Source organism: Camelus bactrianus, chromosome X (assembly GCF_048773025.1).
Source record: "Camelus bactrianus isolate YW-2024 breed Bactrian camel chromosome X, ASM4877302v1, whole genome shotgun sequence".
NCBI lineage: Eukaryota > Metazoa > Chordata > Mammalia > Artiodactyla > Camelidae > Camelus > Camelus bactrianus.
Window position 1 is genome coordinate 90,562,169 of NC_133575.1, and position 25,817 is coordinate 90,587,985.

The following is a 25,817-nucleotide window of genomic DNA, read 5'->3' on the forward strand; positions in this document are numbered from 1 at the left end:
GGGGGGGGCGGCCAACTCCGGAACACCGCCAGAGTAAGGTGCGGGAGCGAAAGGAGGTGGTGGGAGCCGAGCTCGCCCACCCGGGAGCCCCTGGCTGTCAGGCCGGCCGGGCTTCCCAGCCTTGGGGGCGTGGCCTCGGCAGCCGCCATGTTCCGGAACCAGGAGCTGAAGCTACCCCATCCAGGGCGTCCGGCCCCCGAAACTCTGCCCTCCTTGCGGGACCCAGGTCCGCCGGCGGGATCCCGGGGGAACCCAGGACCCGTTGCCGCTGCCCCGTCGGAGGCCCCGGGTCCAGCAACGTGGACAGAGGGGAAAGGGGGAGGAGGCGGCCACCCTGTCAGGGGCAGCATTCTGCAGACAGGACGGAGAATTTCCCGATTAGTGTCTGGTCCCGGAGCCAGACAAGGAAGCGCAACGTAGGCGGGCCGCACATCCCGAGTTCCAGCTCCACTTCCGGTTCGGGGTGTGTTTCGTTTACTTTTGCGCCCGCCACAGAGGGTCTGGGTGCCATGCCCCACAGGACCCCATGAGGCCCTTCCTGTCCCGTATCACACTGGGTATCCAGACCCACTCGGGACGGGATACAACTGGGCCAACATCAGCACGCTGAGATGGACATCACCGTCCGCAGGGAGGGGATCGAGGGCCAAAGTTTTCCGCCTTCTATCTCGGACTCGGGCTCGGGCACGGGCACGGGCACGGGCACGCTGCAGCCAGGGGACGCCTTGGTCCTCGGGGGGCCTCCCTCGTCGTGGACGACCCGGGTCCTCTTGTTTGGGGGGACGCCGGAGATTTTTCCCACGGGGCCCAAGGTTCGCAGGGGCAGCCGCTGACCCTAGCCAGGGGGGCACACTGAGACCACCTGGGGCCAGGGAACCAGTCAGATCAGGGAGGCCAGGCCCTGGCCCCAAGGAAGGGCTCTGCCCACGTGAGACCGCCTGTTGGCAGAGTTTCGGCCGGCTCCCAAGTGTGAAAGAAGGGGCAGGGGGCGGGTGTCAGCAACCTTCCAAGAGGGGTGAAAGCCAAGTGGAATGTGTGGAGGGAGGGGTCCAGCCTGGAGACTTGTTCCTGGAGTTCGAAGCCTCGCCCGGTACGTTACCACCAAACCACCAGCACCACCGCTACAGCCACCCCCGGCCCCGCAAGCCTGCTGACCCCCAGGCAGGTTAAGAGCTGGGCAAAGCGCAGGAACGAGCCACCGCAGGGCTTGCTCCAGAAGAGGCCCGTGGGGACAGTCAGGGTCTAGAAGGAACGGTCGTGTGCCCGGAGTATGCACTTGGGAGACAAGCTGGATGAGGGGTGGTGATAGGGGAGGTGGGGGGGGGGGCGCATTTCGCTCAGTCCAACAGAGGTGGGCCTTAGGCAGCGTCTTGAGACCTCTTCTTGATTTCCCCGCTGGGCTGCGGCCGCAAGCACAGGGCCACAGGGTCAAGACCTGGAGAGCCAGGGCTGAATGGAAGCCAGGGCCCTTCCTTCTCATCGCTGAAGTGAGGCTCGGGGCCTCTTCGGGACAAAGCCGAAGTCTGCAAAGGCATGGCCCAGGGGTCCGCTCGGCCCGGCTCCTCTCCTGTGCTGTCCTCTCGAGGAGGTGGGTCCGGGAGCCCTGGGGACAGGACACGACAGGCCTGTGCCAGAATCCTGGACAACCCGGGAAATGGCAGAAATTCTTGGCTCAGGAGAAGGGCTCCTTCTGCAGTGTCTCCTTGGTCCTGAGAGCGCCGTTCCCCTCTGGACTCCGACTGCGAGCCCTCGCTGGGCCTCGGGCCCCCTTGGCACTGGGTAGCCAGGCTCCCCACGTCATCCCCGAGCTGGACAGAAAAGCGGCACTGGGCCGGACTCCGCCACTGCTGCCAATGGCAGCACAACTCTGGCTGGGCTCAACGCGGCCCAGAGAGGCTTCGGGGGCCCTGGGCCTGCCCAGGCCGGACCTGCTCTTACTCCCAGGGGAAGGGGCACGCACGCGGCCAAAAGCCCGCGGCCCCGGGGCAGCCCAGGGCGGCCCCTGGCCTGGCCTGGGCTCCAACCGAGCAGCTTCCTCTAGTCCCGCCCAGACATGGCGGCCGCCAGAGTCCCGGAGCCTCCACTTCCTCTACCCTACAAGCCAGGCACCGGCGGAGGGGGGCCGGGGGGGGTGTGTGTGGGGGGGGGGGACGGGACGGGGGCCGAGCGCCTTCCCCCGGTGCCCGTCTCTGGAGCTTCTAAGGCCTCGGGTCACACCTCCTGCCCCTTCGCTGGCGGAGCTCTTGATTTCCCGGGGCACGGGCCGGGCCCTTGTTCCCGACTGTACGCCCCTGCCACTCCTCCCCAGGAAGGGACAGCACAGGGTCCGCGAGGCTGGCGACTGGCGGACCTGTTCCTCTTGATGGCAGCATCGCACCAGAAACAGCAACCTGCCTCTCCCCAGTCCTCTCCCTCCGCCCTTCGCTGACGAAAAAACGAAATGGCAGGCGAAAAGCAAGGTGCCTCAACATCTTGGCCACTTTGGCGGGACGGGGGACGGGGGACGGGGGACGGGCGGGCGCCTCAAACCCTTGTACGCCACCCTAAGTGGCCTCGTCTCTGAGGGGTCCTCTCAAGCCGCCTTCACCACAAAAAAGCGAGGACTCCCCCATCGAGGCACCCAGCAGTGGACCTGCAGCTGTATCTTTAGCAATCGGTTCCCAAGCCGAAGACCTTGGGAAACACACTGAGTGTGGGCACAGAGTTCGAGTCACATCCGGCCCGTGCCTGGCGAGACACAATCTCACGGGTCACCCAGTCTCGTCCGCATCCCCCTTCCCAAACGTCCAGCCGGCGCAACCTCTCAATAATCCAGCAAGAGCGCCCTCCCATGGCCTTCCCGGCCTGGGCGAGTGCCAGGGTGGAGCGAGCTGGGCCCAAGGGTGCTCAGGAGGCGAGGGGAGGAACAGGCATACGGGGCTCCTGCCCTCACAGCACAAAAGGCCAAAGGCCTAACAGGCCTGGATCTCCTCAAAGGGTCACCAACCGCCTGTGCCCCCTTGGGGCTGAGACCGCGGCTTCTCGTGGGTGAGGTGGACGGCCGAATGATCACGTCGCTGGCAGTTAAGCTTCACAGAAGCTGGAGGCCAATCTGGGTCCCGGTCGCAGGTGCACACGCCCCAGGCCCTGGCTCGGGCCCAATTCCTCTCCACTCTCCCCGGTCCTGCAGGACACTGACCTCAGTTTCCACGTGCCGATCGCCCGCATGTACACGGATGATCCACATGCTCGTCCAAGCATCTCTTCCTTCCCACTCCACAATCACGACCTGCCTCGAGAGCCTTTCTCTGCCACGGCGGAAAACTCCGGCCTAGTACACCAGTGTCCCCCCGCTGCCGGGAACCTACCTTGGGAGTCTCTCCTCCTCGAGGCTTGCCGACATACCAGAATCACTGCCTCTTTCCCATGATGAAATAAACCCTTTTGGAAGAGGAGAAGGAAGGGAACAGAAAGCACTCACTCACCCAGAACACCAGCGCCTAGAGATGGACCGACGTCCCCGATGATGTCCCTTCTCCACCTTTCCTTCCGCGCTCTGCCTCCTCTGCAACGAGAGAGAGAGCCCAACGCCCTTCACTCAGTGAGGGACCGCCACGCTGCTGGTTAACAACGGGCCGCGTGCAGCCCCGGCCCAGGCGACCTCGACAGTGTCTTCGGCGACTATTCGTACCAGCTCCCCGGGACCAGCAAAACTTCCGAGGAAAGCAGGGTGTGAAAAATCAGCCGCACTCGTCCTTTGGAAATTGCGCGGGTGTCGGACGGAAGGAGCTCTTACAGGAAGGACCGTGTCGGGTCAAACCTGGATCATACCTCCCCCCACCACCAATCTGTCTTCCGTGGGAACCACAGCCATCACCTTAGCGTTTATAGCCGCAGAGCTCTCCTCCTCGGCTCTGGACCCGAGGGACTGTGGCGGGATAGCGATGGGTAACTTGGCAAGCCCGCGCCCTCCACCGCAACTGGAAAGGCAGACCCTCCACTGACAGGCAGCTCCTATGACGGGCTGGTAAGCATTCACCAAGCTCTCCCATCCCTGGCCGCACACAGCTCCCCTGCACTGACTTCCCGGGGACGAGGCCTTGTGTCCTGGGACCGGGGGGGAGTCGGTGCGAGTGAAGAGCTACCCCACAGCTTTGCTCCGGGTGGACGCCGAGCCCGGAAAACGAACCCCGGTGACGCCACCACGCACACCTGGCGCCTGGGTAACTACGACTCTGCACGCCTCGGCGCGCGGCGCCTCCATCGATGACAGGGAGGAAGGGAGGCAGAAAGAAGAGAGGGCCCTAGTGTCCAAAGACAAGGGACAGGTGAAACAAGGCAGGCTCCTCCCTGCTCCCCGCCATTCCCCCCAGCATCCCGCACCCCGCCCCAGCTGAGACAAGGGCACTCTACCCTGGCTGCTGGTCGCAAAAGAAAAGGAGAGGATCTAGCAGGACAGGACCTGACTCTGCACAGACACACCAAGGCCAGGGGACCTACAACGCTGAGAGCCAACGAACGCAAAAGAGCCTACATTGCTACGTCAGCCCGGTGGGGTCCGAGAGCAGGCGAGATGGACACGGCCCTCTGTGCGTCGGCTTGCTTTCACCTGCATTCAAGCCCGCGAGCGCGCGCACACAACAATCCCACGTCTTTCCCACTGCAGGGAGGGGGTCGCAAGGCGGAGGCACAAGTGAGGAGCCGCCACGGTGCACCGGTGAGGGCTTCTGCCTTGACTGGGATAATACATCTCCCTCCACGGTGGCACCTCCAACGCACTCACAGGGGAAAAGTACGAGAGAAGGAACGGTCTATGTGAATACATACGCATACGCACACATACGCAAGTGCACGTGTGTCCCTGGTACACGTACCTCCTTACGACACACGCGCACCCTTACGTACGTAAATACGTAAGTACATAGGTGCGAACGAGTCCGGGGTTTGAGGGTAGAGTACGGAACACACTCCCGTGGAGAGCTTCCCAGAAGGGTCCGCTGAACTAATGGCCCTCACCAAGGTCCTGTATCTGTGTGGATGGAGACACTGAGCTCTGCACCTGTCCCATGGACTTCAAACCCGCACGCATACGCGCACATCCTCCCCCGCCCCCGCCCCCCACCCTCTCCCCCTCCACTGCCCAGGACCCCTACCACCACAACCTCCCCAGGGCACTCGCTGGCAGAGTGACTTCCCGAGCCCCCCTGGAGGTGAGCAGGAACAATCCACCCCAGCTCCCCGGGTCCCTGTCAGTTCCTCCCGCTGTCCCCGTGGCCTAGCCCCTCTTGGGCCTGCTCCGGAGCCCTTAGGCCCGTTGAGGTAGCTGGAGGAGAGCAGGAGAGAGACAACCACGCAACAAGAGGGGACATGCGGGTCCCCGTGCCACCTCGAGCTCTGAATCAGTGTCCTGAGAGAGCTAGGCTTCTGCCTGAGAAGACCCGTATGGGTAGCGGTCCCCAAGTGCGCAGACATAAACAGGGTCCCCGGTCGCCAGGAAGTGTGGACTAGAGCGAAGCGGAGATGGAGCCACGGATACACACGCATCCCTTTGGCTGTCCGCACATGTACCGGCCTTCTGCCCACGAGAAGCCCCGAAGGGGAGAGAGACACCACCTCCGCGCAACACCCCAGTAGACCAGTAGAGCCAACCCCACTTGCAGGGCCTGGATGGCTCTTGGGCCTCCCTGGGCCTTTTTTGATCCACAAAGGGCGGAGGGAGAGGCCACGCTCGCAAGGGTGGTTGGCATTTCTGGAGCAACAGTGCCATCAAGCGGAAGCTTTTTGAGCACGGCCTCCAAACCCTGCCTGTGGATACCGTGGGCATGGGACGAAGGGTGGGTTTGGTTCACTCAGAGGATTCCCGGTGGGGGTGGGTGGGGGGGGGGGCGGCCAACTCCGGAACACCGCCAGAGTAAGGTGCGGGAGCGAAAGGAGGTGGTGGGAGCCGAGCTCGCCCACCCGGGAGCCCCTGGCTGTCAGGCCGGCCGGGCTTCCCAGCCTTGGGGGCGTGGCCTCGGCAGCCGCCATGTTCCGGAACCAGGAGCTGAAGCTACCCCATCCAGGGCGTCCGGCCCCCGAAACTCTGCCCTCCTTGCGGGACCCAGGTCCGCCGGCGGGATCCCGGGGGAACCCAGGACCCGTTGCCGCTGCCCCGTCGGAGGCCCCGGGTCCAGCAACGTGGACAGAGGGGAAAGGGGGAGGAGGCGGCCACCCTGTCAGGGGCAGCATTCTGCAGACAGGACGGAGAATTTCCCGATTAGTGTCTGGTCCCGGAGCCAGACAAGGAAGCGCAACGTAGGCGGGCCGCACATCCCGAGTTCCAGCTCCACTTCCGGTTCGGGGTGTGTTTCGTTTACTTTTGCGCCCGCCACAGAGGGTCTGGGTGCCATGCCCCACAGGACCCCATGAGGCCCTTCCTGTCCCGTATCACACTGGGTATCCAGACCCACTCGGGACGGGATACAACTGGGCCAACATCAGCACGCTGAGATGGACATCACCGTCCGCAGGGAGGGGATCGAGGGCCAAAGTTTTCCGCCTTCTATCTCGGACTCGGGCTCGGGCACGGGCACGGGCACGGGCACGCTGCAGCCAGGGGACGCCTTGGTCCTCGGGGGGCCTCCCTCGTCGTGGACGACCCGGGTCCTCTTGTTTGGGGGGACGCCGGAGATTTTTCCCACGGGGCCCAAGGTTCGCAGGGGCAGCCGCTGACCCTAGCCAGGGGGGCACACTGAGACCACCTGGGGCCAGGGAACCAGTCAGATCAGGGAGGCCAGGCCCTGGCCCCAAGGAAGGGCTCTGCCCACGTGAGACCGCCTGTTGGCAGAGTTTCGGCCGGCTCCCAAGTGTGAAAGAAGGGGCAGGGGGCGGGTGTCAGCAACCTTCCAAGAGGGGTGAAAGCCAAGTGGAATGTGTGGAGGGAGGGGTCCAGCCTGGAGACTTGTTCCTGGAGTTCGAAGCCTCGCCCGGTACGTTACCACCAAACCACCAGCACCACCGCTACAGCCACCCCCGGCCCCGCAAGCCTGCTGACCCCCAGGCAGGTTAAGAGCTGGGCAAAGCGCAGGAACGAGCCACCGCAGGGCTTGCTCCAGAAGAGGCCCGTGGGGACAGTCAGGGTCTAGAAGGAACGGTCGTGTGCCCGGAGTATGCACTTGGGAGACAAGCTGGATGAGGGGTGGTGATAGGGGAGGTGGGGGGGGGGGCGCATTTCGCTCAGTCCAACAGAGGTGGGCCTTAGGCAGCGTCTTGAGACCTCTTCTTGATTTCCCCGCTGGGCTGCGGCCGCAAGCACAGGGCCACAGGGTCAAGACCTGGAGAGCCAGGGCTGAATGGAAGCCAGGGCCCTTCCTTCTCATCGCTGAAGTGAGGCTCGGGGCCTCTTCGGGACAAAGCCGAAGTCTGCAAAGGCATGGCCCAGGGGTCCGCTCGGCCCGGCTCCTCTCCTGTGCTGTCCTCTCGAGGAGGTGGGTCCGGGAGCCCTGGGGACAGGACACGACAGGCCTGTGCCAGAATCCTGGACACCCCGGGAAATGGCAGAAATTCTTGGCTCAGGAGAAGGGCTCCTTCTGCAGTGTCTCCTTGGTCCTGAGAGCGCCGTTCCCCTCTGGACTCCGACTGCGAGCCCTCGCTGGGCCTCGGGCCCCCTTGGCACTGGGTAGCCAGGCTCCCCACGTCATCCCCGAGCTGGACAGAAAAGCGGCACTGGGCCGGACTCCGCCACTGCTGCCAATGGCAGCACAACTCTGGCTGGGCTCAACGCGGCCCAGAGAGGCTTCGGGGGCCCTGGGCCTGCCCAGGCCGGACCTGCTCTTACTCCCAGGGGAAGGGGCACGCACGCGGCCAAAAGCCCGCGGCCCCGGGGCAGCCCAGGGCGGCCCCTGGCCTGGCCTGGGCTCCAACCGAGCAGCTTCCTCTAGTCCCGCCCAGACATGGCGGCCGCCAGAGTCCCGGAGCCTCCACTTCCTCTACCCTACAAGCCAGGCACCGGCGGAGGGGGGCCGGGGGGGGTGTGTGTGGGGGGGGGGGACGGGACGGGGGCCGAGCGCCTTCCCCCGGTGCCCGTCTCTGGAGCTTCTAAGGCCTCGGGTCACACCTCCTGCCCCTTCGCTGGCGGAGCTCTTGATTTCCCGGGGCACGGGCCGGGCCCTTGTTCCCGACTGTACGCCCCTGCCACTCCTCCCCAGGAAGGGACAGCACAGGGTCCGCGAGGCTGGCGACTGGCGGACCTGTTCCTCTTGATGGCAGCATCGCACCAGAAACAGCAACCTGCCTCTCCCCAGTCCTCTCCCTCCGCCCTTCGCTGACGAAAAAACGAAATGGCAGGCGAAAAGCAAGGTGCCTCAACATCTTGGCCACTTTGGCGGGACGGGGGACGGGGGACGGGGGACGGGCGGGCGCCTCAAACCCTTGTACGCCACCCTGAGTGGCCTCGTCTCTGAGGGGTCCTCTCAAGCTGCCTTCACCACAAAAAAGCGAGGACTCCCCCATCGAGGCACCCAGCAGTGGACCTGCAGCTGTATCTTTAGCAATCGGTTCCCAAGCCGAAGACCTTGGGAAACACACTGAGTGTGGGCACAGAGTTCGAGTCACATCCGGCCCGTGCCTGGCGAGACACAATCTCACGGGTCACCCAGTCTCGTCCGCATCCCCCTTCCCAAACGTCCAGCCGGCGCAACCTCTCAATAATCCAGCAAGAGCGCCCTCCCATGGCCTTCCCGGCCTGGGCGAGTGCCAGGGTGGAGCGAGCTGGGCCCAAGGGTGCTCAGGAGGCGAGGGGAGGAACAGGCATACGGGGCTCCTGCCCTCACAGCACAAAAGGCCAAAGGCCTAACAGGCCTGGATCTCCTCAAAGGGTCACCAACCGCCTGTGCCCCCTTGGGGCTGAGACCGCGGCTTCTCGTGGGTGAGGTGGGCGGCCGAATGATCACGTCGCTGGCAGTTAAGCTTCACAGAAGCTGGAGGCCAATCTGGGTCCCGGTCGCAGGTGCACACGCCCCAGGCCCTGGCTCGGGCCCAATTCCTCTCCACTCTCCCCGGTCCTGCAGGACACTGACCTCAGTTTCCACGTGCCGATCGCCCGCATGTACACGGATGATCCACATGCTCGTCCAAGCATCTCTTCCTTCCCACTCCACAATCACGACCTGCCTCGAGAGCCTTTCTCTGCCACGGCGGAAAACTCCGGCCTAGTACACCAGTGTCCCCCCGCTGCCGGGAACCTACCTTGGGAGTCTCTCCTCCTCGAGGCTTGCCGACATACCAGAATCACTGCCTCTTTCCCATGATGAAATAAACCCTTTTGGAAGAGGAGAAGGAAGGGAACAGAAAGCACTCACTCACCCAGAACACCAGCGCCTAGAGATGGACCGACGTCCCCGATGATGTCCCTTCTCCACCTTTCCTTCCGCGCTCTGCCTCCTCTGCAACGAGAGAGAGAGCCCAACGCCCTTCACTCAGTGAGGGACCGCCACGCTGCTGGTTAACAACGGGCCGCGTGCAGCCCCGGCCCAGGCAACCTCGACAGTGTCTTCGGCGACTATTCGTACCAGCTCCCCGGGACCAGCAAAACTTCCGAGGAAAGCAGGGTGTGAAAAATCAGCCGCACTCGTCCTTTGGAAATTGCGCGGGTGTCGGACGGAAGGAGCTCTTACAGGAAGGACCGTGTCGGGTCAAACCTGGATCATACCTCCCCCCACCACCAATCTGTCTTCCGTGGGAACCACAGCCATCACCTTAGCGTTTATAGCCGCAGAGCTCTCCTCCTCGGCTCTGGACCCGAGGGACTGTGGCGGGATAGCGATGGGTAACTTGGCAAGCCCGCGCCCTCCACCGCAACTGGAAAGGCAGACCCTCCACTGACAGGCAGCTCCTATGACGGGCTGGTAAGCATTCACCAAGCTCTCCCATCCCTGGCCGCACACAGCTCCCCTGCACTGACTTCCCGGGGACGAGGCCTTGTGTCCTGGGACCGGGGGGGAGTCGGTGCGAGTGAAGAGCTACCCCACAGCTTTGCTCCGGGTGGACGCCGAGCCCGGAAAACGAACCCCGGTGACGCCACCACGCACACCTGGCGCCTGGGTAACTACGACTCTGCACGCCTCGGCGCGCGGCGCCTCCATCGATGACAGGGAGGAAGGGAGGCAGAAAGAAGAGAGGGCCCTAGTGTCCAAAGACAAGGGACAGGTGAAACAAGGCAGGCTCCTCCCTGCTCCCCGCCATTCCCCCCAGCATCCCGCACCCCGCCCCAGCTGAGACAAGGGCACTCTACCCTGGCTGCTGGTCGCAAAAGAAAAGGAGAGGATCTAGCAGGACAGGACCTGACTCTGCACAGACACACCAAGGCCAGGGGACCTACAACGCTGAGAGCCAACGAACGCAAAAGAGCCTACATTGCTACGTCAGCCCGGTGGGGTCCGAGAGCAGGCGAGATGGACACGGCCCTCTGTGCGTCGGCTTGCTTTCACCTGCATTCAAGCCCGCGAGCGCGCGCACACAACAATCCCACGTCTTTCCCACTGCAGGGAGGGGGTCGCAAGGCGGAGGCACAAGTGAGGAGCCGCCACGGTGCACCGGTGAGGGCTTCTGCCTTGACTGGGATAATACATCTCCCTCCACGGTGGCACCTCCAACGCACTCACAGGGGAAAAGTACGAGAGAAGGAACGGTCTATGTGAATACATACGCATACGCACACATACGCAAGTGCACGTGTGTCCCTGGTACACGTACCTCCTTACGACACACGCGCACCCTTACGTACGTAAATACGTAAGTACATAGGTGCGAACGAGTCCGGGGTTTGAGGGTAGAGTACGGAACACACTCCCGTGGAGAGCTTCCCAGAAGGGTCCGCTGAACTAATGGCCCTCACCAAGGTCCTGTATCTGTGTGGATGGAGACACTGAGCTCTGCACCTGTCCCATGGACTTCAAACCCGCACGCATACGCGCACATCCTCCCCCGCCCCCGCCCCCCACCCTCTCCCCCTCCACTGCCCAGGACCCCTACCACCACAACCTCCCCAGGGCACTCGCTGGCAGAGTGACTTCCCGAGCCCCCCTGGAGGTGAGCAGGAACAATCCACCCCAGCTCCCCGGGTCCCTGTCAGTTCCTCCCGCTGTCCCCGTGGCCTAGCCCCTCTTGGGCCTGCTCCGGAGCCCTTAGGCCCGTTGAGGTAGCTGGAGGAGAGCAGGAGAGAGACAACCACGCAACAAGAGGGGACATGCGGGTCCCCGTGCCACCTCGAGCTCTGAATCAGTGTCCTGAGAGAGCTAGGCTTCTGCCTGAGAAGACCCGTATGGGTAGCGGTCCCCAAGTGCGCAGACATAAACAGGGTCCCCGGTCGCCAGGAAGTGTGGACTAGAGCGAAGCGGAGATGGAGCCACGGATACACACGCATCCCTTTGGCTGTCCGCACATGTACCGGCCTTCTGCCCACGAGAAGCCCCGAAGGGGAGAGAGACACCACCTCCGCGCAACACCCCAGTAGACCAGTAGAGCCAACCCCACTTGCAGGGCCTGGATGGCTCTTGGGCCTCCCTGGGCCTTTTTTGATCCACAAAGGGCGGAGGGAGAGGCCACGCTCGCAAGGGTGGTTGGCATTTCTGGAGCAACAGTGCCATCAAGCGGAAGCTTTTTGAGCACGGCCTCCAAACCCTGCCTGTGGATACCGTGGGCATGGGACGAAGGGTGGGTTTGGTTCACTCAGAGGATTCCCGGTGGGGGTGGGGGTGGGGGGGCGGCCAACTCCGGAACACCGCCAGAGTAAGGTGCGGGAGCGAAAGGAGGTGGTGGGAGCCGAGCTCGCCCACCCGGGAGCCCCTGGCTGTCAGGCCGGCCGGGCTTCCCAGCCTTGGGGGCGTGGCCTCGGCAGCCGCCATGTTCCGGAACCAGGAGCTGAAGCTACCCCATCCAGGGCGTCCGGCCCCCGAAACTCTGCCCTCCTTGCGGGACCCAGGTCCGCCGGCGGGATCCCGGGGGAACCCAGGACCCGTTGCCGCTGCCCCGTCGGAGGCCCCGGGTCCAGCAACGTGGACAGAGGGGAAAGGGGGAGGAGGCGGCCACCCTGTCAGGGGCAGCATTCTGCAGACAGGACGGAGAATTTCCCGATTAGTGTCTGGTCCCGGAGCCAGACAAGGAAGCGCAACGTAGGCGGGCCGCACATCCCGAGTTCCAGCTCCACTTCCGGTTCGGGGTGTGTTTCGTTTACTTTTGCGCCCGCCACAGAGGGTCTGGGTGCCATGCCCCACAGGACCCCATGAGGCCCTTCCTGTCCCGTATCACACTGGGTATCCAGACCCACTCGGGACGGGATACAACTGGGCCAACATCAGCACGCTGAGATGGACATCACCGTCCGCAGGGAGGGGATCGAGGGCCAAAGTTTTCCGCCTTCTATCTCGGACTCGGGCTCGGGCACGGGCACGGGCACGGGCACGCTGCAGCCAGGGGACGCCTTGGTCCTCGGGGGGCCTCCCTCGTCGTGGACGACCCGGGTCCTCTTGTTTGGGGGGACGCCGGAGATTTTTCCCACGGGGCCCAAGGTTCGCAGGGGCAGCCGCTGACCCTAGCCAGGGGGGCACACTGAGACCACCTGGGGCCAGGGAACCAGTCAGATCAGGGAGGCCAGGCCCTGGCCCCAAGGAAGGGCTCTGCCCACGTGAGACCGCCTGTTGGCAGAGTTTCGGCCGGCTCCCAAGTGTGAAAGAAGGGGCAGGGGGCGGGTGTCAGCAACCTTCCAAGAGGGGTGAAAGCCAAGTGGAATGTGTGGAGGGAGGGGTCCAGCCTGGAGACTTGTTCCTGGAGTTCGAAGCCTCGCCCGGTACGTTACCACCAAACCACCAGCACCACCGCTACAGCCACCCCCGGCCCCGCAAGCCTGCTGACCCCCAGGCAGGTTAAGAGCTGGGCAAAGCGCAGGAACGAGCCACCGCAGGGCTTGCTCCAGAAGAGGCCCGTGGGGACAGTCAGGGTCTAGAAGGAACGGTCGTGTGCCCGGAGTATGCACTTGGGAGACAAGCTGGATGAGGGGTGGTGATAGGGGAGGTGGGGGGGGGGGCGCATTTCGCTCAGTCCAACAGAGGTGGGCCTTAGGCAGCGTCTTGAGACCTCTTCTTGATTTCCCCGCTGGGCTGCGGCCGCAAGCACAGGGCCACAGGGTCAAGACCTGGAGAGCCAGGGCTGAATGGAAGCCAGGGCCCTTCCTTCTCATCGCTGAAGTGAGGCTCGGGGCCTCTTCGGGACAAAGCCGAAGTCTGCAAAGGCATGGCCCAGGGGTCCGCTCGGCCCGGCTCCTCTCCTGTGCTGTCCTCTCGAGGAGGTGGGTCCGGGAGCCCTGGGGACAGGACACGACAGGCCTGTGCCAGAATCCTGGACAACCCGGGAAATGGCAGAAATTCTTGGCTCAGGAGAAGGGCTCCTTCTGCAGTGTCTCCTTGGTCCTGAGAGCGCCGTTCCCCTCTGGACTCCGACTGCGAGCCCTCGCTGGGCCTCGGGCCCCCTTGGCACTGGGTAGCCAGGCTCCCCACGTCATCCCCGAGCTGGACAGAAAAGCGGCACTGGGCCGGACTCCGCCACTGCTGCCAATGGCAGCACAACTCTGGCTGGGCTCAACGCGGCCCAGAGAGGCTTCGGGGGCCCTGGGCCTGCCCAGGCCGGACCTGCTCTTACTCCCAGGGGAAGGGGCACGCACGCGGCCAAAAGCCCGCGGCCCCGGGGCAGCCCAGGGCGGCCCCTGGCCTGGCCTGGGCTCCAACCGAGCAGCTTCCTCTAGTCCCGCCCAGACATGGCGGCCGCCAGAGTCCCGGAGCCTCCACTTCCTCTACCCTACAAGCCAGGCACCGGCGGAGGGGGGCCGGGGGGGGTGTGTGTGGGGGGGGGGGACGGGACGGGGGCCGAGCGCCTTCCCCCGGTGCCCGTCTCTGGAGCTTCTAAGGCCTCGGGTCACACCTCCTGCCCCTTCGCTGGCGGAGCTCTTGATTTCCCGGGGCACGGGCCGGGCCCTTGTTCCCGACTGTACGCCCCTGCCACTCCTCCCCAGGAAGGGACAGCACAGGGTCCGCGAGGCTGGCGACTGGCGGACCTGTTCCTCTTGATGGCAGCATCGCACCAGAAACAGCAACCTGCCTCTCCCCAGTCCTCTCCCTCCGCCCTTCGCTGACGAAAAAACGAAATGGCAGGCGAAAAGCAAGGTGCCTCAACATCTTGGCCACTTTGGCGGGACGGGGGACGGGGGACGGGGGACGGGCGGGCGCCTCAAACCCTTGTACGCCACCCTGAGTGGCCTCGTCTCTGAGGGGTCCTCTCAAGCTGCCTTCACCACAAAAAAGCGAGGACTCCCCCATCGAGGCACCCAGCAGTGGACCTGCAGCTGTATCTTTAGCAATCCATCTTCCATTTTCCCACCGCCTCAAAGACTTCCTCAAGTTGTAGCCTTATTTAGTTTGAGTCAAAGGGAGTTGGTGCAAACTTCCTTTAAGGATGTTAGTAAACAGGTAAATCTCTAGTCTAATACAGTGATCGTTACAAAATTTGGGGGGGGGGTTGTTTACAATAGTGTGTGTTGTTCTTCAGATATGGATTATTATATTTGTAATCAGTCATGTACGCAATTACGTGACCTAGGAATGATATGTCTTCCTGTCTGTCCCATGTTCAATCTCAGTCATTTCATTAGATGTTTGATAAGGAAAAAATTTATGATACCTGTCATTTTTAAAGTATTCATGTGTTTTACCTCGAGCATGTTATATGAAGACAATCTTTTAGTCTTTTTTTCTTTGCAATCCGCACATGTTATGTGATGATGAGTTTACTACGAGTCACAGATAGTTTTAAAATATAGTTTTGCATGGTTGTGGCAGATGGAAGGGAAAAAAAATCTTCACTGTGCCGTCATTCAACACACTCTCCAGGTAAAGCTATCTCAAGACAGTATAATCAGAATGAAATTTATTCTTTTCGTGCCTCCATGTCTGATTTCCCCAGCAGCACATACACTATTCTGTTTGGGAATATTCAGCTAAATTGTGTTTTGGGTTTTTTTTCCCTCTTGGTCCACACATTAATGTTCTGCTCCAAACATAGGCTGTTAGAAATCTTTCAATCTACTGAGAGGCATCAAGGAAAATTCTAAAGAGCCTCCTCCTCGTGCCATGGACCCCAAAGAAAAGCAAGTCACAATTTTATGTTATCCTTTTCATCCTCAAAAGACTGTCTCATGGAGAGCAAGAAACATTTAGGTGGAAGGTGAATGTCTGTTTCTACCTCAGTCTGTGTGTGTACTGGCACAGAAGTATGCCCTATATACACAGATCTTTCTTTCTAGATCCATACTGCATGAGACTCATCGAAGTCAACTCTTCAAGGACTTTTTTGCTTTTTTCCTTCAAAGGAGCACACACTTCTCCCAAGGATTACGGCCCACAAGTACGACCATCTTATTCTTTCTAAGGGAGGTGGTATATATCACCTCCCAAAGCTGAATAACTAGACATCCCACTATTCATCTCTAGAGGGTCATTTTAATCCCTTCCTACTTTTCAATTCTACAAACCTGGCTGAAGGACACCCTCTTGGAAACACTCCTCTACTCACTTGTCTATGTAATTCTCTTCTCTGTTTTCAGAGAAGCAATAAAATGAACCAAAATTTTCGTGTACTTTCAATTTTGGGATCGATTTTTGCCAAATGGTTTCCAAAAGACATATTCCTAAATGCATCCTGCCTGCCCAGTTTAAGATGTACCAATTTTAGTAGACCTGGCTCGTCTATTTTATCGAAGTCAGTATAAAAAGTTAAAAAGTGCAAATGATGAATGTGCAAGTGTCTGCCTCCATTCTGTGTTATTTTGCCTGTCTCCTCAGCTAAAGCAGGATTACAGTGAGATGGAATCCAACTAATCAGTCTAGAGCTTCATCTATGCTTGGACTCTTATCAGGCTAAGAAAGCATTATTTCATGCTATCCTTTGAGCTAGACTCCACTTTTCAAACTGATTAATATAATTTTGTTTAGTTCTCATCAGCAAATAAGGTCTGTGTACCATCAACGAGTAAAGGGAAATGATAAAGACCCTAAAGAAGAAAATGACTAGCATTTTGTATCTCCTAGTTTGAAGAGAGCCACTGTTCACCATTTTTTATACTAGGCCTTGAAAAGGGTGATATAGGTGAATTCTATTTAGAGTTCTGTTAATTTTGATCCTCTTAAATAAATTCTGGTTCACAGGCTCCAACAGTACTCTTTAGCCCATATTGTTAGGTACAACTAAGGTTGTCTAAGCCCTTTTAAAATTAATCAGTTGAGATCTTACATCATCCTCTAGAGTCCCTAGATAAAGGTCTGTTGCCCACATTTCTTATCTGCAATAGTCAAGCCAACCCTTGCTTCATGGCTTCCATGATCCTCTTGTTTGGAAGATATCTGGGACCTCAAGCAAGATGTCTCCTCTATCTTCATCATGTCACAGTGTGATCTCTGGTCAAAAGGACACACCGAGACCATCATGCTCACAGTACCGGAGCAGAGACCACAGGAGATTGTGTGGGACAGATCCCTAACCTGTGCTCAGGAAATCAGGCCTCAGTCTGCATCTTTCCCACATAATATTAGCTTTCAAAAACTTTGTAACCTCAACAAGCGTGTAAAGAAGGGGAAATGCAAGGGTTTTAGCACCTTCCAATGAGGTGTAAAACAAAATTTTTCAGGGAAATTAATTTATAAGGTTTTACTCAACTTTTACCTACTCAGTGCTTGAAAATCCAACGTACACGAAGAGGTACACGCTTCAAATCTTTTCCACCTTTCTTTGGGTTGATAAGAATATGGAAAACATATCATCCACTGACTCCTATAAAGTTAACAAAATTCTTAATAATCAAGGGCTCTATTTTTTCAGCTAAATTCCACGGACGTATTTCCTGTTACTAAATATAGTGGAGGGATTTACAGAACCAGCAATCAAAGATTATATGCCTAGGAATAATCAAACAAAAACATGAGAAACCTATATAAAGAAAGCTTTCCGTGTCCTAAAAGACAACAATGTGGACTTAAACAAGAGTAAAGATGTACTATATTCTTGAATAAAAAGACTCAACCTCTTGAGTATGTTAATTCTTCATCAGCTAATTAATCAATCTATTCTAATCCTAAGGAAAATCTAAAAGGTTTTTGAAGACTTTCTCGTTGTTTTCCATTGTTCATAAGGGACAATAAAAATAAATAGGCAGGAATACCCAGGAGAGTTTTGCCAATGAGTAGCCACGTGGTGGGATGACTAGCTCTACCATACATAGAGCAGAACAGAGTCCAAGAACAGACCCGAAAACATACAAGAATTTAGCATATGACAAGGTAGCCTCCCAAATAAGTGGGGGTAAAGACAGATTTGGGACAAAGGGGTACTCATCTATTAAAAAAAAAAAAAGGGGTTCTTAATTCTGCACTTCATACAATAAACCAGGATAAACCCTACATGGATCCAAGAATTAAATGTACAATGAACAGAATCATACAACTACTAAAACAAAGCATGGGCTGATTCCTTTATAACCCAGGAGCGGGGAAAGCCTTTCTACCTTTGACTCAAAACCCATCAAAGAAAACACAGATAAATATCAATAGATAAAATTCACCATATTAAAAAAACTTCATAAACAAAGTTAGTAAAGCAATGACAAACAGGAAAAACTATTTTCAACGCACATCACTAGTCTTCCTACTACATAAAGAACAAGCTCTAGAAATCGTTTTAGAGTAAGAACGCAATACAAAAAGACTTCAACAGCCCACAGAGAAAGAAACATAAAAGGACACTAAATATACACAAAGATACCTGACTCATGCATAGTAAGAAAAATCTAAACAAAAACTGCACTGTTGTACAATCTCTTATATATATTATGGGTTTCCAACCATGACCTGCCCTTCTGAGGGGACTACATTACCTGCTGTTTCTTGTCCTGTCTTGGATGTGGCATATCTTAAGTGGTCTCAAGTCACTACTTGCTATTTTCCTGCAAGGGTTTGTTTCACACATACAGAGAGCCAAACGCCATCTCATAGGCAGATGCTTTTACACAGTGTGGAGCCAACTGCTTTGTGCCCTTTACCCCTAAAATGGGTATGATCCCACTGCAAACAGAGGCAGCCCCTTATGTAAAAATCCCTGCTTTTTCATGCCATCACATCTTCTCTGCAGAACTTACTATGTTAGTTTTTAAATTTTGGAAAGAAGAGGAAACTTCTGCCTCAGTAGCACTATCAGGAAACAAGCGTGCACGCACATGCACACGCACATGCATACGCTTAATACTGCTGTCTAGAAATATCCAGCATAAACGTGTTTTCTTTCCTTCTGGACTTTTTGTCTCCATCTAATTGGTCAACCTTATAAATATTTTTGTATTACTACTGGTATCTTATATTTGATGATCTAAAATTATTTCTTTAAAGAATATGAAAACGAATATATGTATGTATATGCATGACTGGGACATTGTGCTGTACACCAGAAATTGACACATTGTAACTGACTGTACTTCAATAAAAAACAAAATAAAAATAAAAATAAAGTAAAGTAATTTCTTTAAAAAGCTTAGTTATTTCACTGATAATAATCCTCCTTTCAGATTCTATTGCACAGAACTGTGAAAGATCAAAACATAAACCAACAGTATTCCCATCACTTGGGGAGAGCCCATGAAAATTTGGGGACTTGTTCTTCCATGTCGTTAAACGCATACTTAGAAACAGGCCTATAGGTCAAAATTTTAGGTCAAAAATTCATTCCTAAACTCTTTGCTGTTTGGTAACCATCATTTCTTTCAAAAACTTTATGCTTAAGAATCATAGTTGAAATTCCTGTTTTGTCTAAAAAAGTTCTAAGCACAGAGATGTGGTTTAAATATGATCCGAAAGAGCCTCCTCCAAATTCCACTCCCCAGTAGTAAACACTAGCAATAGCAGGGCTGTTTAACCGGCATTTTTTAAAAACCACGTATAAAATGCAACAACAACAAAAAAATGCATGTGCATAAACTAAACTTCTGTCTGTTGTTCATGTCTATAAATGTAATTGTATTAACCTAATTCTTTTTCAGATTTCTCCAGAGACTGAACAGGATGTGACAGTTTCATGAATAACCAAACGTGGACAGAATGGATTGTCGGAAGTTTTGGCTGCTACTAAATAGGCTCCCTTTAATGAGGGAAATACAAGAGGTCTGATGGCCGATAGCAAGACCTAAAAACAGTTTTAAATATACAGGAATCTAAGAGGCTAGATTTCTTCATCCGTTCTTCATTCGGGGTGTTTTACCTCCTCAAATTCAACCCCCTGCTAAGCTTCAAAACACCAGGAGCACGAACGACTAGCGAAAATTAACCCTGGTCTCCTAAGTTCCACCATTCCATTTAAAATAAAGAGGGTGGAATCTTCTCACATATTCTTGCAACCCATTATGTAAATCTGGTTTCGCTTAAATAAACGGGAAATTTACACGGCGGAATAGTTTCTCGGCCAATTATTGGCAATGCGTTTCCTGTTAAGATTTTCGGAAGTTTGCAAAAGATAAGTAGAGGACTTGAGCCCAACGGCAACGGAAGGACACGTACTCTTCCCTCGGTCCCTGGTAGGGGCACGTCTTTAAAGGAAATGTTACTTCTCTAGGGATACATTCCAAGAAGCCTAGACCCTGTCGGCAGCGGACCCGCTGGACCTAGCCGACCCTCCGGCCACCACGTAAACGGCGAGGAAAGAAAGGAGGGAGAAGGAACTGGCGACCCCTCCTCCTGCCTCCCGCCTTCCGGCCACAGGGAAACGCTTCGAGGCCAGTCGACGGGGAGACCCAAAGGGCTCTACTTGGACGCTCTCCCCACACGCGTCAGGGCACAGAACTTAGGCGGCGGCACAATCCCGGCGCCCTCGCTCAGCCAGCCTCGCCCAGACGCCACACCCCGGCCCGGCCCACGCGGCGCCCCCTCGGCCCGACCCGGCCACCATTGGCCTGCGTCGCACGCCCGGCACAGGCTGCCCAGGCGCCGGAGGACCGGGAGGGCCCCCGGACCACAAAGGCTACCGGACGGAGCCCAGACCCCGGCCTCGCGTCGCCTGCATCAGGGAAAGGAAGGGAAAGGAGAGGAAGGAGGCTGGGGGGACCCACCTGGCTGCGGCCGCGCGCCGCGAGGGGAGACCCGGGCCGCTCCGATCCTCGCGCGGGAGCCGGTGGGACTCAACTGCGCCCCCCGCCCGCCCCTGCCGTAAAGCAGCTCCCGCCTGGCCCCGGGTAGACCGCCTCCCCTCCCCACGTCGTCCGCGTCTCCTCGGAGACGCCCGGGAGGTGGGGCGCTTCTGAGGGGCGGAGGGGTTGGGAATCCGGATTCCTCAGTGTTGGCCCCGCCCAGGGGAGGGGGTGGGACCTCCTGAGAAGGTCCCAGGTGCGGGGCGGTGGGAGAGGTGAGCTTGGGAAAGGCGGAGATGAAGCCTCCCGTCTTTCGCCCTCTGCTCTGAAGTACCAATTTGTCCCCCCCCCTTGTAGGGTCCTTGCCGACAAGTGAGCAAACCGTGAATGTGAAGGAACAGTATAACGGAAATTTTTGAACAGTCGCAAAACTATTTAGAGGGAAAAACTTTGAATAAGTACACTTTCAAACGAAGTTACAAGTTTGTATCATGCATATGCCTGAGGATATTAATACTTGGCTTGCTGCCTCCTCAGGTGGGCGGCAGATTCCTTGCAACAGCAGGCATTCCCTGCGCCCGGTTACCTCCCGCTGTTTGCCAACGACCTGCTAGTCACCTCTGAAGTGGCTTTCGGGGTGGGGGTGGGGGGCTGCTGCAGGGGGTATCCACACCGCCTAGGTGGGTGGAGGTGTGCTGGGTCCCAAGGAGTCACAGCGACTTGCAGGTTTCGCCTTCCTTGATTTATTTTTCCGGTTCGAAAAAGGAGCATGCTCGTCTTGCAAAATAACGTTCACATAATGGAGTCACGTGCAGCAAAGAGAGCAAAAGGAAGATAACAGGTGATCCCGCCACTCCGAGATGATGGGTGTTAAATTGGGGCTTGTATCCTCCCAGTACCTTGTTCCCTGTGGCAGGGTGTAGGGAGGGGAGAGATGCAAATAAAGAGCCTTAGAAACAATTGTCTCTAGGCCCTTGAGGAACCTGCAGCTCTTTGGTAACTAAAACCATCCATTTTGAAGACATTTTTGTTGACTCTTTATTGCCATTGACAGATGTAACACTTGCTGGATTATTATTTAAGAAAAACCATATTCACAAATGCAGAAGTATTTCAAGGGAAAATCGAAGTCACCCCTGCTCAGATCTACTCCCCAGTGTAACCATCTTTATACACTTAAAAGGTATCCATGGGTTTGGCACCAACCCCAGGGCAGCACCTAACTCCTGGCATGCTGATGCCCCTAACTCCTCAGAATTCCCTGCCTCTGTTCTGCTCCCTCACAGAGGACCTGAGCAGGCCCAGGCCCCCTAAGACCACCTGCAGCCCGGCTACTCCCAGCTTTGGCTCTTGGCTCAGGCTGACTCACATCCCCCTTTCTCCTGCTTTCCCTGCTGTTGGGGCAGAGGTGGTGGGAATTTTCAGGGCTGGAAGCAGAAGGACAATGAGGGCCCTGAGCTGCTTTGTCCTGGCCAGGCAGCTGCCTTTTTGCATTTCAGGTCAACACAGGAACCTTCACAGAGCCCAGCTGCCATCAGCTCCTAGTGGGTGAGGGGAGGGTTACTGCCCTGCCACAACATGCCCACCTTGTTGAGGGCGGAAAGTGAGGAGATCGGCCGCCTCTTCCCCAGATGGAATTACCTGACTGGTGCCTGGGCTCTGATCTCAGCTGCCCCTCTGGATTCCTCTGTTTCTTTTCCTTCACTCTAGGGAGTAGTGGCTCTTTGCCCGCGCAGAGATCCCAGTCAGAGCCTTTTTGCTGTTTCTGTTCCCTGGACAGACACAGGTTCAGTAAGCAGTCATTGTGCCAGGAAACCAAGGTCCAGCGAAGCAAAGTGGTTTGCCAATGCGAACCAGGATTAGTTCACACACGGTGGGCTCTCATGCTGCAAATCCATTGCTGCCCTTGTGCAGACGGCCACAGAGAGCAAGAGAAGATGTTCAACATCATTAGTCATTAGGGAACTGAAAATTAAAACCACAAGGAGGTACCACTTCCCACCTACATAGATGGCTATATTAAAAAATAAAATGGAAATTAACAAGCTTATGAGGATGTGGATAAATTAAACCCCTCATACACTGGTGGGAATGTAAAATGGTGCAGACATTGTGGAAAGCAATTTGACTCTCACCAAAAGTTAAAGAGTGACCACATGATTAGCAATTCCACTCCTAGACATATATCCCAGAGAACTGAAAAGAGACATTCAAACCAAAACTTGTACCTGAACGTTTATGACAGCATTATTCATAAATTCAAAATGGGTAACAACCCAAATGTCCATCAGCTGACGAATGTTTAAAGCAAAATATGCTTTACCCATACTATAGATTTTTATTTAGCCATAATATGGAATGAACTACTGATACGTGCTAAAAACCATGATAAGCCTTAAAGACATTTTTATACATGGAAAAAGCTAGACACCAAAGAACACACATTTTATGATCTCATTCACATCAAATACCCAGAACAGGCAAATCTGCAGAAATAGAAAATTAATTCATGGTTACCAGGGAATAGTGAGAGGAGGATGTTGGGAGGAAAACTTTTCCTTCACCATCTTAGGTTCCAGTGGCTAGGGGCTTGAAAATTAAATAACAGTAAATGAACAGGAGAAAAGTTTATTTACTATATAGAAGCTTTCAGACGAAGAGGCTCCCTAAACAGCCAGAGATAGGGGTTTATATACCAGCTTCACAAGGAGGGGTTGGTGGATTAGGACTTCAAAGGATAGAAGTCTGATGAGACTTGTTTACAAAATCTTTTGGAATATTCTGGTATCCAAAATCAGGCCTCCCTGATCAGACACCCTGCCTCATGTGGGTGGGGTGGTGGAATCTGTCTCTCATAAAGTTCTGCTTTAGTCAGATAAGGGAACTTCAGAAAAGATTTAGTTCCGCCTCCGTTGTAGGTCAGATGTTTTCACTTTGAAATCATCTTTATACCACTGCAGTGGGTTATCAGTCCCACGGGAGAATAGGAATGACTAGTAAGTATGGACTTTCTTTCTGGGGTGATGAAAGTGTCCTAAAATTTATTGTGGTCATGGGCCCACAATTTTCTGAACATACTAAAAAACTCCCATAACTTGTACGCTTTAATGTGGTGGATTATGTAGTATCTAAATGGCATATCAAAAATAAAAAAGTAAGCCAACTTGTAAATTTAATAAAAATTAAGTAAAAGATGGATGGGAAATTTTATAATGTGGGTGAAGCACAGTGAGAGTACACCAACCCACTGATTAATTTTTACATCAAAAATGTGGGAAACTGTGGGGAACAGATATCGTGTGTGTTTGGATATGATGCAATAGGAGGACAAAGCATCAATGTAATATGTTCTTGCTAAAATAATTGAGCCTGAATCTAACCAAGCCCTTAGATCTCACTACAGGATATTCTGTTTCTAATGGAACATGTTCAGGACAGGATGCATACAGACACATACAGAATGTAATTCTACAGGACAAATAATCCAGTCTTTTCATCAAAGAAAGTGGGGAGAGGCTGTTATAGATGAAAAGAGAGTTAAGTCATATTTCAGCTAATGCTATGTAAGATACTTGTTTGCATCCAAATAAGAACAAATAAAATTTAAGAGAGATATTTATGTCAAGGAGGTACACTGGACGTGGATGTTTTCCAGTGGCATTAAGGAATAGTTGTAATTTTTGTCTGATGCAATGATAGTATTTTGGTTATGGTTTTTTAAAGCCGTATTCATTATAGTTTATGGTACAGTAGAGTATGCGGAGGAAATAACTCCTCGGGTTTATGCATGAAGTCGTATGATATCTGGAATATCTTTGAAATATGCTAAAAAACAAATAAAACTTAGTTGGCAAAATGTTGATTGTTGAAGCTGCTTTACTGACATATAGAATTTTTGTTAATATTGTTCTGTCTGCTTTGTTTGAAGTGATCCATGATAAAGAGCTATAAATATCCACAAACACAACTGTGCCAACCAAAACTGATAATTATATTTTGGGTATGTTATTGAGATATATGGGAGAAAATGCCAACTGAAAGAGTTGATTCTGAATGCATTTACAGACCTGTAATTGGTTGTGTCTTCAGTTAGGACTGCAAATAGGTGTTTTTTAAATCTTGTAGAATTATTCAACAGCTTAAAGGGTATTTATTTTTAATGATTCCTTGTATGAGAATGTAAGTATATGGAGGCAATTCTGAAAGACACACACTATTATCGGGTCCAAACTCATTCTTCTTGCTGAACGACAGGCCAATAAATCGGGAGACAAAGTGTTGCGGCAAGGAATAGGACTTTATTCTGAAAGCCATAAGACCGAGAAGATGGCAGACTAACGTCCTGGAGAACTATCTTCCCCCATGTCAGAATGTAGGCTCCTTTTATACCAAAAAGGGGAGGGAATATGGTTGGTTGTCTCCAACTTCTTGGTGTTGGAATCCTTTGTTCTTTCAGCTGTCCACATAGGTCAAGTGGTGGTTTCCCTGCAAACCTCCAACAAGATAAATGTTATTTTCTATTCTTCAACTTTTTATCTTTATATGAATGGGAAAGTGTTAAACCCTTAAAAATCGGAACCTTGAGAGTGGGATATCCTGTATATTTCAGGCTCTAGGCAACATTCTTTTACAAAATTTGCAGAACCAGCAAGACTAAGAACAGGAAACAGAGCACAGGGTTAGAGCTAAAGGAGCACATCTAATATGGAGTCAGGTATGTTCTTTTCTGTTATAACACTATACAGTTAACAGGGTCACCTCTGGCAATGGCATGACTATTAGTGCTAGTGCCTCTAGAAGCTGATGAATAGTGTGGAAATTAACTTTAAAAATCCACATGTGCACATACACACACAAATGAGCAGATACTTCAGGAACTTTAAGGAAACCTATGGACCTCTCTCTTGAGAGCACCTGGACTTAGGGAGTGCAATGTCTCATTCGGTTTCACACAGATGTGATTCTACTGTTGCCCATCTTTCAAATCATATCTGAAACTCTCCAATGATTTTCCATTGAAATTAGAATGAAAATATTTTTCAAGCATGGCCAGCAATGAACAAGATCAGGCTACTCTTTGCCCTGATTATTTAAACTCTTTTCTCCTTGGTTATGTTGCCCTAGACACACAGGTTTTTCCCTTTAAGCTTTATTAATATGAGTATAAGTGACAGAAGATACCCTGTTTAAAGTATACAATTTGATAAATATTGACATGTGTTTCACCTGAGAGATAATCACTATACTCAAAATAACGAATATATCCATCACACCAAAAAGTTTTTTGTTCCCTTGGTATATATAATAATGAGAACAGCATTATTCTCTGAAGAGGTTCTTTAGTTATTTTTTCCATGCTTAACTAAGGATAATTTATTATTAAGGCAATTACATATATCGAAAAAACTTGCTCCTGGTGTACTTGTACTTGAGAAATTTTTCCTTATGTTTTGATACTTTCTGCCCCAGGTTGAATGTTTGAATATTACTCAAGTACAATCTTTCACAAGAATCTCATATTAACAAGTGTTATTATATCTCCTCCTATCAATGCTTTTGTTTAAGGTATTTTGAATGTTAATCATCATAAATATAGAGTCTGGCACATTTCCACCCACAACAAATCATGAAAGAAATTTTATAGAATTCTGTA

The 25,817-nt window shown here is 54.1% G+C and overlaps 1 long non-coding RNA gene across 5 annotated transcripts in view; it reads right to left on the reverse strand.

Annotated features, from left to right (window-relative positions):
- Nucleotides 1-20,350, reverse strand: part of LOC141576432 (uncharacterized) — a 69,552-nt gene extending 49,202 nt beyond the window's left edge. The window contains exons 1-3 of one of the 5 annotated variants that reach the window (XR_012504834.1): nucleotides 20,147-20,350; nucleotides 9,322-9,401; nucleotides 3,465-3,544 (exon numbers count right to left, since the gene is read on the reverse strand). This is a non-coding gene — a long non-coding RNA (uncharacterized LOC141576432). The remainder of the gene's footprint in view (nucleotides 1-3,464; nucleotides 3,545-9,321; nucleotides 9,402-20,146) is intronic. The other 4 variants (XR_012504837.1, XR_012504835.1, XR_012504836.1 and 1 more) reach the window with 4 other exon arrangements.
- Nucleotides 20,351-25,817: the final 5,467 nt, after the last annotated feature.